A 15,471-nucleotide genomic window follows, 5' to 3' on the forward strand; every position below is an offset into this window, starting at 1 on the left:
TCGCCAGCAGCCAGTCCCAGAATGCCACAGTCTTCAGGAGAAAGCACCACCTTGATGACACCTTTGATTTGGACTTTCTTTTAGCCTCAGAACTGTAAGCTAGTGAATTCCCATTGTTTTTGTTGACCCGTTCCATGGTATTTGCTTCAGCAGCCTAGGAAACTAAAACAGGGGGTTTGGAGATGCTCTAAGTTCTAGCCAGGAGCCAACATAGACATTTGCCCCTTCTTCCTTCATTTTCAGAACCCAGATTTGGTCAGGGGGTAGCACATTAAAGGAAGGTGGGTCCCTCCCCTGTCCCTGCAGAGTCTGATGGTCTAAGCCAAGCAGAGCAATCTCATTCCTTTTTGCTGGTGATTGGTTCAGACTTGGGTCTGTTCTAACCAATGATTGGTGAAGGGAAGCCTGATTTTAGCAGGAAAAAGGGGACTCTTTAACTTTATGAACATAGCTGTATCAGGGTGTGATGGCAGGCACTGTGGCAGCCATCCTGCAGCCATGAGGAGACAGGCTTGAGGGGCCAAAGCTGTTACCACCCTCCAGATGGTGGAGAAGAGAGAGGTAGTGAGCCTGGCCCCTGGTGGCATCTAGCTGAGCCAACCCTAGGACCACCCACCTCCATGGCCTGGTTAGGGAACATGCACATGCTTAAACCATAGTGAGCCAGGCTTTCTGTTTCCTGCAGCCCAAAGCATTCCTTAGGGATACAGGTTCCTAGTTAAGAACCACTGATAATGTGAACCCAGGGAAGGCTGGAAAGGGATGGGGCTGACAAGGACTATGACAAAACACACAGAATCAAATGTCTGTGTTGTCTAAGCAGACATGTTCTGCAGCTCTGGGCACTGAGGATTCCATGTACAGCCCACCCCAAGGCTGTTTCCTGAGGGACACACCTGTCCTGGGTTGAATAGTGTCTTGCCAAATTCACATCCACCTGGAAACTCAGGTGACCTTATTGGAAACAGGGTCTTTTGCAGATTTAATTCATTAAGATGAGGTGATACTGGATTATAGTGGGCTGTAAAAACAATGGCTGGGGTCCCTGTAAGAAGAAGAGAGGCTCAGACACAGAGCAGAAGGCCACGTGGTGACGGAGGCAGGGATGGGAGTGGGGCAGCCACCAGCTAAGGAGCGCCAGGAGCCACCGGAACTTAGGAGAAGCAAGGAAAGATTCTCTCCCTGGGTCTTCAGAGGGCACAGGGCCTGGCCGACACTCAAAATGTCAGAAAATACATTTCCATTGCATTAAGCCACAAGTTTGTCAAAAATTTGTTATGGAAACCCAAGAAAAGTCATACACCACTCCTGAGGACACCCTCGGCACTCCGCGGAACAATCCAGGCTTGTTCTCAAAGGCCCACAGCCGCAGCCTTTGGTCTCCTCCATCCTTCTTTCATGCATGAAATATGCCAGAAGAGACACAAAACGTGGTCTCGCCACACAGTCGACATGACCAGGAATGAAGCACTGACACCTGTGACAGCACGGATGGACCTCAGAGACATTAGGCTAAATGAAATAACCCAGGCACACAAGGACACCAAGCGCATGATTTCACTCACATGAAATGTCTAGAATAGGCAAATTCACAGAGACAGAAAGTAGACTGGAGGTTACCAGGGGCTGGGGGATGGGAGGATGAGAAATTACTGCTTAATGGGTGCAGAGTTTCTGTTTGGAGGGATGGCAATTGTTTTTGGTAGTGGATGGTGATGGCGGGAGCACAACCTTGTGCATGTAATCAATGCCATTGAATCATACACTTAAAAATAATTAAAATGGCAAAAAGTATGGTATCTTTATGTTACCACCCCTAAAAAATAATTTTTAAAAAATGCCTGAAGCTTGGCCTAACAGTAACAGTGTAACATTAGCTGGCTTCTCCCAACCATCTGTGCTCAGGGCTGCACCGGGCTGCCTCTCTCTTAGCAACAGCCAGTCCTGTCTGTCATTCAGGTGCCCGAAGGCTCGTGGAAGTCCCTGTGCAGCACACGCCAGCCTGCCCAGAGTGCGCAGAGATCTGTGTGCGATGTCACCAGCAGGTCTTTGCAAGGCTGTCCCGATATGGCTCAGACGGATCCAGTTATTGAGCGGCCATGGGCTCTGAATAAGGTGGGGCCACCACTGCAGAGGTCAAGAAGTGGGGCATGGGGGGTCGGGGCACAGCTACAGGACCTCACAGGCCAGGCCTCTGGCCCTCTCTAAGCCATCTCCCCATTTGTGAACTGCAGAGCTGGTCTTGAGAATTACGGGTCTGGGGACCGCAGGCCACCTGCTAGTTCAGTGGCACATACAGTTGGCGCTTGATAAACTGGTGTGGTTATTCTCTTTATTCGGGTGGTCGTGGGAGGAGCTGGCAGGGCCCGGGCAGGGTGCCTGGAGGCTGAGGTTTTCCCCTCCCAGCCCCCAGACCTCCTGCAATATTCACCTGCCAGCCACTAACAGAGGAGAGAAGCCCTGACTTTGCCGGCTCTTGGGCCAGAACGTTCCTTCTGGAATCCTGGCAGTCACACCAAGTCAAATGCATCCCACCTGGTCAGAGGGCACCTTGGGAGTTTTTACCTTAGTTTCCCAAAGGCTGACTTAACAAACTGTCACAAACCTCCGGGTCCCTTAAAACAACTGAAATTGATTCTCTGAACAACTGGAGGTTGCAAGTCCAAGATCAAGGTGTGGGTAGGTCCCTGCTCCCTCTGGAAGCTCAGGGGACTCTCCAACCTGGCCTACTGCGGCTTTCAGGGGCTCTCTGCTCTCCTTGGCTTGTGGCTGCACCACGTCAATCTCTGCCTCGCACAACCTCCTCCCCAGTTTCCGTCAGTGTCTGAATTTCCTCCTCTTGTAAGGACACCTGTCCCATTGGATTTGGGTCCATTGCAGTCCAGTTGGCCTCATTTTAACTAATCCTATTTTCAAAGATCCTATTTCCAAATCAGGTTGCATTCCTGGGGTGGGAGTTAGTACTGGTAGGTGTCTTTTTGAGGTGTGTCTGTGGTGCAAATGAGAGTCAGAGGGGAATCTTAGGTACCGTGTGGTTCCAGCTCTGTCAGTAAAGTTGTTTCCAGCCTGTGCATCTATTTTGTCTGGCACAATATTCTCAAAAGCTTAAATTTGCTGCCGATATTGCAATAGAGACATTTTAACCTAAAACTTGGCATTTCTGTTTTTTTTTTCTGGTCTGCATTCTCACTGGGGTGTAGGGAGGCTGCCCACTTTGGGCAGGGGGTGTGAATTTGGGGGAGCCTCTCCTTGGGACTTGGAGCTGAGCAGTGGTGGGGCCAGCAGGAGATGTGTCTGCAAAGCCCCCCTTGCCCCCCAAGTGCTGCTGGACCTTCCACTGTCCATTCCAGGGTCTGAGGGGAGACACCCACACCTGTGAGCCCTCCACAGGGCTCACACTCCTGGTGAGCACAGGGTAGGGGAGGGTGCCGGAAGGTTCCATGTCCGTGGTCCGATACTCCAGGTGTCTGCGGGCTGACATGGCCCCCAGAAGACGTCAGCTCCCTGGATGAGGATGTCCTCCAAGCATGCCTGGGTCTGCACCCCAGGGCTCTATCAGAGCACGTAGACACTGCAGAGGAGGAGCTGGGAAGTCCCTGGGTGGGCTCCTCCCTTGGACCCCCGTGCCCCTCAAGGCTGTGCGCACTCAGTGACCACAGGCAGGGACAGAATGGACATTCAGAACATTTTATAAGCTCCACACACTGGCTGAGGCTGCAGCTTCTAAATCTCATGGGCCTGTAGGCCCCTTGGGATGCTCTGGAGGCTCCTTCCAGAAACAGAGGCAGCAGCTGAGGCTGCAGCTGCACCTACCATGGGCCAGGCTCCACCTTGCTCCCCTTGGGTCGCTCCCAGGGTCCTGACATTTGCCCCAGGGTGCAGGTGCTCCTTCAGGTCCATTTGGTCACATGAGGCCCAGAGAGGCCGAAGGCTTTCCATGGCTCACAGCTCCACACTTGGGCTCTGCAACCCACTCCTGCCCCACTTCGTGGGCTGCTTCCTGCTCAACAGGGGCACACGACTTCGGGAGCTGGCTTGTGCCTTCCTGGAAGCCCCTCTAACAAGTCTCCAGCTGGGAGTGTGTGCAGGCAGCTTTTTACACAGCTCGTCTGAGCAACCTAGGAAATGCAGGAGACCCCCTCAAGCAGCTGGTCACTCCAAGACACCCCTCACCTCCACCACCGCTCCCCCTCTCCCCAGTCCAGGCCTCAGGAGACAAACAAGCTCTGCCAGCCCTGTCTTCCCCCCCATCCCACTGCTAGCGGCCTCTGAGAGACATTGGGCTGCTGTTGGCAGGGGCCGGCCAGCTCGCAGATGTTCCTCTTGCTGACGTCACTCAGGAGGTAAACAGGACACATCACTGGAGCTCACAGCCACAACCCAAACAGCAGGTTTTTTCTGCTCCCAGGGAGAGAGGGAGCAACTTCCTTGGGGAGCCGGCTGCCTGGCTGCACGTGAGGGCGGGTGCTCTCATGTCAGGGGTGGCTGCTGAGCGCCAGCTGGCTGCCACATGTGGATGTGGAGGGTGGTGGAGAGCAGGACAAGTCCCTGCCCCCCGGGGAGTGGACCCATGCTGGGAGCCACAGAAAATAACCTGATAGACAAGTAATGGATAGGGTGGTAAGAAAATCAAACAGGGCGAGGTAAGGGCGGGGCAATTGCTGTTTTATAAAATGTGGTCCGGGCGAACCCCACTGATAAGGTCAGGCTTGATCAGACACTGAGAAAGCAGAGCAGGAGGATATGGCCCCCTGGGGTCCCTGCTGGACTTGGCTCCGGACTGAGGGGGATGAGAAGCCCCAGGGAGGTTCTGACCCGGGACCCAGTCTTTAACAGGACCAGAACCGCAGAGTGAGACCAGACTGTGCGGATGGGCAGAAGTAGGGAGGCGGTGAAGGTGGAAAGTTCTGGATGTATTTCAAAGGCGAGTGAAGGACAAGAGTCCCAGACAACTCCACAGGTTTGGCCAGAGTAGCTGGAAGGAGGGGTTCTGCCTGCTGGGATGGGGGATGCCAGGAGAGTGGCCAAGGCAGGTCACGACGGTGGTGGGCCGGGTGAGGTGTCAAGCAGCAGGTGGGCATAAGAGGCTGAGCTCAGGGAGGGTCTGGCTATGGTGTAAATTTGGAAGCCAGCAGTGTGCAGGCAGTTCCAAAGGCCCCGAGAGCAGATGAGGCCACTGGGGCAAGCACAGGTCAAGGAGAGGGTGGAGGTCAGAGCTTGAAGGGAGGGGGCTGGTAGGGCAGGACTTCAAGAGAACAAATGTTCCCCTTCACACACAAGTCCTTCCCGCCCCCTGCCCCCACTGCCCTTTAGCTTGTTATACCACCTCCGGGACCTGGGACAGACGGCAGGACGCCTTTGATAAAATTATATAGAGAAACTGAGGAAGAAGATGGCAGCATAGAGAGGAGTGGAAGCTAGTTTGTCCCCCTGGAACAACTAATAAACAACCAGGAATAACTAGTAAATAATCTGGAATAACTGCGGGGGGACAAACGTGACTGTCCACTCATCATACACCAACCTGAATTGGGAGGAATGCCTGAGATAGGAGCATAAAATCTGTAAGTAAAAACTGCAGATCCAAGCTGGGAGCCCCCTTCCCCCGTGGCCCAAACTGCAAAGCCTTGCAATGCTAGAGAGCAGCACTCTCTGAGCAAGCGAATATAGCTCGGCTGAGCTCCAACTGGGAGTTTAATTAACAAATGTGGACTGCTCAATACAAGCTATGAATCCCCAACAAGCAGACAGAGGCTCTGGGTGATGACTGACCCTGGAGAGCTGGAGGGTGGTTGCGGACTGGCCCTGAAGGGGGCTTTCTGTCCCTTTTTTGGCTCTGTGGAGAAAGCCTCAGCCATTTTCAGTTCCCAGTTCTCTGACCCAGACAAGGGTAGAGATAGCACAGGCAGAGAGTCTATTCAAATATAAATGATCTTGCCCTAGGGGATGTATTTTCCCTAAGAGGAAGAAGGTGGTACCAAACTCTACTACCCGCCTTCCATTCAGAACCAGACCTCAGAGCCTGGGAAAAACAGCCACAGGCCACACCTCCTTACACCAGTCTGGACCTACAGGCTGACAGGTGCCACCTGCTGGGAGGAAAAGCACAGTGACTTGAGGCCTCACAGGGTGCACCAATCTTCTAAGACAAACCCTCAGGGAGACATGATACTATTGCCTCCTTCTGAGATCTGAGCCCATTCTGGTCTGGGAAAACCTGATTGGGGTGACCCAGGTAATCAGATGCCTAGACAACAGAAAACTACAACCTACACTAAGAAAAATGAAGTTATGGCTCAGTCAAAGGAACAAACTTACACTTCAACTGAGATACAGGAATTTAAACAACTAATACCAAGTCAATTCAGAAAGTTTAGGGAAGATATGGCAAAAGAGATGAAGTGTATAATGAAAACACTGGGCTTACATAAGGTAGAAATTGAAAGTTCAGGAAAAAAACTGGCAGAATCTATGGAAACAAAAGGCACAACACAAGAGATGAAAGGCACAATGGAAACATACAACAGCAGATCTCAAGAGGCAGAAGAAAACACTCAGGAACTGGAGAACAAGCATCTGAAAGCCTACATACAAAACAACAAAAAGCATGGAAAAATATGAGCAATGTCTCTGGGAACTTAAGGACAAAATAAAATGCAGGAATATACGTGTCATTAGTGTCCCACAAGGAGAAGAGAAGGAAAAGGGACAGAAGCAATAATACAGGAAATAATCAATGAAAATTTCCCATCTCTTACGAAAGACATAAAATCATAGATCCAAAAAGCGCAGTGTACCCCAAACAGAATAAATCTGAATAGGCCTACACCAAGACACTTAATAATCAGATTATCAAACGTCAAAGATAAAGAGAGAATCCTGAAAGCAGTGAGAGAAAAGCGATCCATCATGTAAAATTGAAGCTTGATAAGACTATGTGCACATTTCTCAATAGAAACCATGGAGGCAAGAAGGAAGTGGAGTGATATATTTAAGATACTGAAAGAGAAAAACCACCAACCAAGAATCCTATATCTGGCAAAACTGTCCTTCAAATATGAGGGAGAGCTTAAAATATTCTCTGACAAACAGACAGTGACAGAGTTTGTGAACAAGATACCTGCTCTACAGGAAACACTAAAGGAAGCACTGCAGACAGAAAGGAAAAGACAGGAGTGAGAGGTGTGGGAAACAATTTGGGGAAATAGTAACACAGCAATGTGAGTACAGTGAACAAAGATGACTGTGAGTATGGTTGAAAGAGGAAGGTTAGGAGCATGTGGGACACCAGAACAAAAGATAAAAGATAAAGACTGGGACTGTATAACTCAGTGAAACCTAGGGTGCTCAACGATTGTAGTAAAAGGTACAAATATGTTTTTTCATGAGGTAGAACAAATGAATGTCAACATTGCAAGGTGTTAAAAATAGGGTGGTTATGCCTAAGAGTCTCCTCCTGAATGCCTCTTTGTTGCTCAGATGTGGCCCTCTCTCTCTAGCTAAGCAAACTTGGCAGATGAAATCACTGCCCTCCTCCCTACATGGGATCTGACACCCAGGGATGTAAATCTCCCTGGCAAGGCAGAATATGACTCCTGGGGAGGAATCTGGACCTGGCTTCGTGGGATGGAGAACATCTTCTTGACCAAAAGGGGATGTGAAATGAAATGAAATAAGTTTCAGTGGCTGAGAGATTCCAAAATGAGGCAAGAGGTCACTCTGGTGGGCACTCTTACGTATAATATAGACAACCCTTTTTAGCCTCTGATGAATTGGCATAGCTAGCAGTAAATACCTGAAACTATCAAACTACAACCCAGAACCCAAGAATCTTGAAGATGATTGTATAAAAATGTAGCATATGAGGGGTGACAATGTGATTGGGAAAGTCATATGGACCACACTCCACTTTGTCCAGTGTATGGATGGAGGAGTAGAAAAATGGGGTCAAAAAAAAAAGCACCCAGTGATCTTTTTTACTTTGATTGTTCTTTTTCACTTTAATTTTTATTCTTATTACTTTTGTGTGTGTGGTAAGGAAAATGTTCAAAAATTAATTTTGGTTATGGGCGCACAACTATATGGTGGTACTGTGAACAATTGATTGTGTGCTTTGTATGACTGTATGGTATGTGAATATATCTCAATATAATTATTTAAAAAATAGGGTGGGATTGGGGGGAAAATACAATCAATGCAAACTAGAGACTGTAATTAATAGAAACATTGTATTATGCTTCCTTTAATATAACAAAGTCAATATACCAAAGTTAAATGCATATGAGGGGGGACATAGGGGAAGGGTATGGGACTCCTGGCATTGGTGATGTCGTCTGACTCTTTATTCTACTTTAGTATAATACTGTCTTTCCTCTTGTTGCTTTCTAGCTGTCACATTTTTTTTTCTCTCTTTCTTTTTTCTTTTTCATTTGTCTCTCTGCCTTCTTTGACTCTCCCTCCTTCTTTGTGGAAGAAATGGAGATGTCCTTATATAGATAGTGGTGAGGGTGCTGAATGCATAAATATGTCTGTACAAGGAACCAGTGATTGTTTACTTAGGATGGAATCTATGCTATGTGAACAAAACCGTCTTAAAAAAAATGGGTTGATGAAGAAAACTTGAGGTCACTATATTGAGTGACATAAGACAGACACATAAAGACAAATATTGCAGGGTCTCACTGATGTGAACTAATTATAACATGTAAACTCATAGACATGTGATATAAGTTACCAGGTTATAGAATGAGGCTAAAGAATGGGGAGCGGTTGCTTATTTTGAGCAGAATATTCAACTAGGGTGAACTTAACATTTGGAAATGGACAGGGGTGATGGTAGTATGTTGTGAGAATAACTAACAGTGCTGAGAAGTGTGTGAATGAGGTGGAAAGGGGAAGCTCAGAGTCAATGTATGTCACCAGAAGGAAAGTTGGAAGTTAAAAGATGGGAATGTATAAAACAGTAGATCTTGGGGAGAACAATGTCCATGATTAACTGTACAAATATTAGAAAACTCTTCCATGAACCAGAACAAATGTATAACATCATAACTAGAAGTTAATAATAGAGATGCGTATAGGAAAAAAATATATATCTATTGCAAACTATATACTACAGTTAGTAGTATTTTAACATGCTTTCATCAACAGTAACAAATGTACTGTACCAATACTATGAATCAATAAGGGAGGGAGGGTGGTTAGGGGTATGGGAGGATATGAGTTTCCTTTTTTTGTCTTTATTTCTTTGCTGAAGTAATGAAAATGTTCTAAATATTGAAAAAAGTAATTGTGATTGATGCACAGCTGTATGATGGTACCGTGGACAATTGACTGTACACTTTGGATCTTTGGATAGTTGTATGCTATGTGAACAATCTCAATAAAAACTAAAAAATTAAAAAAAAGTTATATAGAGAAAGCCCTGGGGACCTCAGAGCCAGGAAACCTGTGCTCTTCTTCGTCTTTGAATTCCGTCTTGCATTTCCTCCTTATCCTTTGATATTTGAAATCCCCACCAATGTGGCCAACCCAGAGAGCCTATCAGGCCCCTAGTTCATTCCATTTGACCCCATATAAAATAAAGTCCATCTGCCCTAAACCCACCCCTTTAAGACAGACAACTCCTCATCCCATCCATAAGAGTCAGGCTGACTTCCTTTTTATGTCTATAAACATCACTTGTCATCCCTAGAAGCTCAAAGCTGCTTCCGTTTTTCCAAGTGATCCAGCTTCCTTGCTGCAGCAAAAATTTGGTGTCTTGGATAAAATGCTGTAGTCTGCAAACGTGACCCCAAGTTTTCTTTTGGTGCCTCTGTTTACAGATGGGGAACTGAAGGGAGCCAGCCAGTGTGAACGCACAGACAGCGGCCCGCTCTGAGCTAGCCGTGCCTGTCCGGGGGTTGCAATAAGGAGAGGGCAGTGGGGAGAGGGCTGGGGACAAGCACACCTCCAGAGGCCCGTCTGCTCCCTTCCAAGGGGCCCAGCCGCCACCACCCCTTGGGTTCCCTGGTAACATCTGCTACTAAGAATCCTACCTCTCCTTGGCCCCCAACCCTTCTGTCCTGCTGAGTTCAGGCTCCCTTGGAAGGAAAGGGCCAGGTTTTTGGAGGGGGCCCTTACCAGGTTCAAGGCTGGCTGAGCCGTCACCAACTCTCTGAGAGGCTGAGGGGCAGGTGTTTTGGAAGGTGGAGTCACCCCAGGGTCTCCCTGCCTTAAGCTCACCTGTGGCAGGTGTGGCAGGCAGCCCTGGGGCTTCTGCTCCCAGAGGAGGCAGGAGGTGGTGCTGAAATACTCTTTTAATTGCCCTGGGCTCAGGGGCTCAGGAAGGGGGGCAGGGAGGGAAGAGGTAGCTGCTTTGGGCCAGGAGGTCAGGGACCCTGAGTGACCTGCTGTGCCTTTTATGTAGGGGAGCCCGGAGCAGAGCGTGGGATTTGCTGCCCAGAGGTTCTGCGGGAGGTGAAACAGGGCTTCTTTCCACTCTCCAAGGCTGGGCGGGTACCTCCTTCCACCATTTCCCATGGCCCTTCTGAGATGCAGGGCCCCTGAGCTCCCAGGGTGCCCTGGGGGCAGACAAAGGCATCTGCTTAGAAATGCCCGATAGATGGGGAAAGGGGAGGGGGCCGGAAAGGAGGCTTTGCGCCGTCTTTGTTTGGACTTGATCTTGGAGGCGATGGGGACCCCAGGAGGTTGTTAATCAGGGTCAAACGTGTTTATAAAGTCTGGGGCCTGAGTGGAGCTTGGGTGGGGAGGCGGGTCCAGTTCCCAGGCAGTGGCTGACTTTCAGGCAGGACACGAAGCAGCCCTGAACCGAGGCTATGCTTGAGAAGTGGGGTGCAGGGGAGCACAGGGTGCATGAAGTGGCACAGGAGGCCGTGGGAGGGATGGAGGGCACAAGGGGAGTCCGGGAGATTCATGGGGGCAGGGAGGCCTGCAGCAAACAAGGGTTGCTAAGGGGTGCAGGGTGTGTGTGTGTGTGTGTGTGTGTGTGTGTGTGTGTGTGTGTGTGTTTGGGGTGCTCAGGAGGGCACAGGGTCAGGAAAGGCTGGAGCAGAGGCTTGGGGATTCACCAGGGGCTGTCTGTCCTCAGCCCCTGCACAAAAGACAGGGTCAGCCACCAGCTTTGGTGACCTCAGCCCGCTCTCCTTGGGGATCCCCAAATGCCGGGACTCTTTTCCTGAGTAACTTGTGCACCTGCCTCTTTTGCAGGGTTGAAGGTGGGGAGGGGTGAATGCTGAGATGGCGCAGCCCCAGGGCACCCTTCTGCCCCTGTCAGATGCTGCTAAGATTAGCTGGGGCTCCCAAGCGGTCAGGGATGCCAGCCTCTCCCACCGGTGGCCAGTGTGGCCGCCACAAGGAACCCCTTGACACAATCGATCTCTTTCCCAAAATAGAGCAAAGACAGCTTCACCAGGTCACTGAGGGTCACCACCTGCCCAGCCCCTGGCCCGGAGTCACCGTTTGGAGTGGAGGACCTTCCTCTACCCTAGCCAGGCCAAGGGGCCCACCCTTCTGTTCCTGACACATAGACATGTGAGGAGGGTCAAAATTCTCCTGCGGGCTGCCCCTAGAACGTCTGTCACCCCTCTGTCCTCTGGGAGTGGAGGGCGTAGACGAAGGCTGGGCAGAGGCAGCTGGCCCTTCCTGGCTGGCGGCACATCCAGGCCCCTCCTGCTTGCTCCTCTGAGCATCAAGCATTCTGGGGACCAACTCCCCTCAGTCACAGGTACCTGTGAGGGCAGGAAGGGGCCTTGCACCCCCATGTCCCCACACTAGTTGATCCTCCAGATCCAGATGCTCACACCTCAGGCACCCCTGCCTGTCATTCCTCAGTGAAGGATCCACTCCAGTGGGTCGGCACTGGGCTGGAGCCAGAGATCAACCCAGCCAGGGACAGAGGAGAGGGCCAGCAAGGACAGGGCCTCAGAGACGATGGCTCTCGAGGGGTGGCTGAAGGATCAGGGGTACCCAGGATGTAATGACAGTCTTCCATAACCAAGGGCTGTCCCAAGGCGGATGGATGGATATGGCCTCTGTTTAGAACTTTCTAAAAAAGCAGAGCTGTCCAACAATGGGTTAGCATGTCTCAGTTGACAGTGAGCTCCCTGTTAATGGGGTGAGAAAGAGATGAGGCATTTGAAAGAGCAGAGTCAGGAGGGATGGGGACCCCTGCTCTATGTCACAGTCAGCAATCCCCAGCCATTGGTTGCTCAAGTTGGAGCTGATCATAGGCATGACCTGATTTTCGTTTTCATTTATTCCAAGACCATAATCTGACAAGTCAGGTGATAGATGTTCAAGGTTATTCATCCTAGAATCAAAACATGGGACATAACCTAGATATCCAACTATAGGGGATTGGTTAAATAAACTATGCCACAGCTATAGGCAGTAATTAAAAATGGTAGGATTGATCTACTCCATGGGCATAGAAAGATGTCCATGACATACTGTGGAAAGGGAATGTGGTTGCCACCCATGATGAGAGCTTCCAGTGTGTCTCACCTTTGGTGTCCCCACCCTCGTGCCATCCCCTCCCACTCTGAGTAAGTCTGACCTGTGTGACTAACAGGATATTGCAGAAATGGTGAAATCTGACTTCTGAGTCCAGGCCAGAAGAGGCACTGCAGCTATTGCCTTGCTTTCCTTGGACTGTTCCAGGGGAAGACAACCGCCATGCATGGGATACTCATGGCCTACAGAGACGCCCACAGAGAGGAGCTGAGGCCTCCCGCAGGCAGGAGGCACCTGAGTGGTCACCTTGAAATCAGACCCTCCAGCCATAGCTGAGCCTTCAGATGAGATGACAGCGCCAGTAAATACCTCGTCTGCAGCCTTGGAGAGGCCCTGAGCCAGCTGAGCTCCTTCAGAATTCCCACCCCAAGGAGACTGGGCGAGACTGTAAATGTTGCTGGCTGTTTTAAGCTGCTAAGTTTTGAGGTAACTTGTTACACAGCAATAGGTGAGTAACACAGAGGGATATGTTATATTCTATATTCTATGTTATATGTTATATATTATATATTATATTATATTATATACTATATATTATATATTATATATTATAGAATATAGTATGATCCATTTTTTGGTCACAAATGCAAATATTCGTATGGGAGGAAATTCAGCAGAATGGTAAGAGTGATTATCTCCATGGAGGGAAGAAGAGTGATTCTAATTTATTTTCCTTTTAGTTTATCTGTATTTCCTGTGCTTTTCTACAATGAATATACATTAATGGAGAGATATTTTAAAAATCAAGTTTAAAACAGAAACCAAAAAGGTTGGGCCTTATCTGATATTTTTTGCACAGAGGCTGTAAGGCCCAGACTCTAAAGGACATTTAAATGGGCCAAATTACTAAATCTCATGGGCAGGAAAAGGAGAGAAGGCCAGGGAGTTCCCATTTGGAATCTGGGGGAGCCCAGAGCACCAGCCTTCCCCCCACCGGCCTGCGCTCTGACCACCCCTCAACACAGCTGGACCCCTGGGGCTCCCCCTCACTGAAGCAACGAGGGCACAGAGCTCAGGGCAGTGTTGCAGCTGTTGCTTGCAGCTGGGCAGCCTGCAGGCCGGCTGTGCCCTTGTGCTAAGGGTGGGGCCAGGGGCTGGTAGGGTGTGGGTGTCAGGCACGCCAGAGTTGGGCCTGGCAGTGGGGGCTGGGTGGGTGGGTGATCCTTCTCCTGCAGCCAGGATGTAGATAGAAAGGCATGGGGGGATAGAAAGGGATAGAAAGGCATGGGGGAAATGAGCCAGGGGACAGCAGGGATGAGCCTGGGATCACAATAACAAAGCCAATGTGTGCTCAATGGTCTCCACATGCCACACTTCACATGAATTACACCAACCTGCCCATTGGACTCTACATGGGACTTACTAAGACCCCACGGCTGTAAGTGGCTTGGCTGGAACCCACAGCCAGGTCAGTCTGACTCTGGGATTGTCACCGGTTTGGTTTCCTTGACTAGCCTGAAAGCAGCTTGAGGGCTGAGCCCCTAGGGGGGGTCAGGAAATGCCCGTTATTACTGCTTCCATGTTGGAGATGTTCAGAGGCTTTCACTTCTGGTGGCAGAGGAGGGAACGGCTGCAGTTACAGAGGGCTTTGCCAAGTGTCCACCACTGAAGGCGGGTGGTGTTTGTTTTGGATTGAATCGTGTCCCCCAGAAGACGTATTCTCAGCCCTGTGAATGAATTCATTTGTGAATGAGATCTTGGAAGACCCTATTAGTTAAGGTGACGCCAAAGGAGATCAGGGTGGGCCTCATTCCAATACGACTAGAGTCCTTTTAAGCAGAAGAAATCTAGCATAGTCTGATATACTAGACAGACGGCCATGGGATGCAGGCACAGACTGAGTCATGGATGGCCAGCAGGCCACCACCAGAACCTTGCAGATTTTGGAGAAAGCATGAGCCTGCTAATGCTTTGATTCTGGACTTCTAGCCTCCAAAGCTCTGAGACAATAAACTCTTGTTGTTTAAGCCAACCAGTCTGTAGTATTTGTTATAGCAGCCCTGGGAAACTGAGGCAGGGTTGGAGGCTTGGGCCGGTGTTTGCAGCAGAAGTACAAAGGCCAGCACCTGAGAGGTGAGGGGGACAGGGAGAGGTCCTGTGCCTTGGAGACGGGGAGGCTGGGCCAGGTGGGGGGTCACTCGGAGCCCCTTGTGGAGAGGGAGGGTAACCCCGGGTAGCTCAGCAATGTGGAGTCCCCAGCCCGAGTCTGAGTGCCAACCTGCCACTCGCTAACCTTGGCAAGTTCCTTCATGCTTCTGGGCCTCAGTTTCATCATCTGTAAAATGGGGGTAACAACTTCCCTATATCACAGGGCCATTGAGAAGCTTGAATGAGAACATGCAGATAAGACTCTTAGTATGTACCCACTGTTGAATAATTGCAGCTATCGTTGCTGACAAAGAATGCCTTGGTCTCTAGTCAGAGTTTAGAACACCAGCTGCACCAAAGCTCTCGATCTCTGGCAGGTCTGAAGCACCTGCTCCCACTATGGCACCTGTCGATTATTCTAGAATGTTCTAAGGAGAAGAGGGGGAGACACGGCCTTTCGGAAGCAGTCAGTCCCATACTCAATCAATGAAGCTTTTTGTTGGAAGAGAGAATGACTAAAAAGATGGTCTATTTTCACAGTAAAAGCAAGGTTCTTACTTCCCCAAATGGAATTGCCACCCGATCACTCCTGTGATTCATTCATTCAGTCAACAGCGTTTTCCAGCAGGTTCCTTGCACAGCTCTAGACTGTGCATGGGGCCTGTAAACAGGAGCAGAGATGCAGACCGCTTCCAGACTCCCCAAAATCACACAGAAGACTGAAGAAAGTTTCGTATGATGAAGGCCCACTTGGGCATCTCAGTTAAGGAAAGGGACTCATTCCTCATGGTAAAGGTTACAATTTGGTGGTGTGGCCTTCTACCCAGAAGGGATGTGTACCATTTCCAGGTCCATGTTCTTTCTGCTTTC

Source organism: Choloepus didactylus, chromosome 5 (assembly GCF_015220235.1).
Source record: "Choloepus didactylus isolate mChoDid1 chromosome 5, mChoDid1.pri, whole genome shotgun sequence".
Classification (NCBI taxonomy): Eukaryota; Metazoa; Chordata; class Mammalia; order Pilosa; family Megalonychidae; genus Choloepus; species Choloepus didactylus.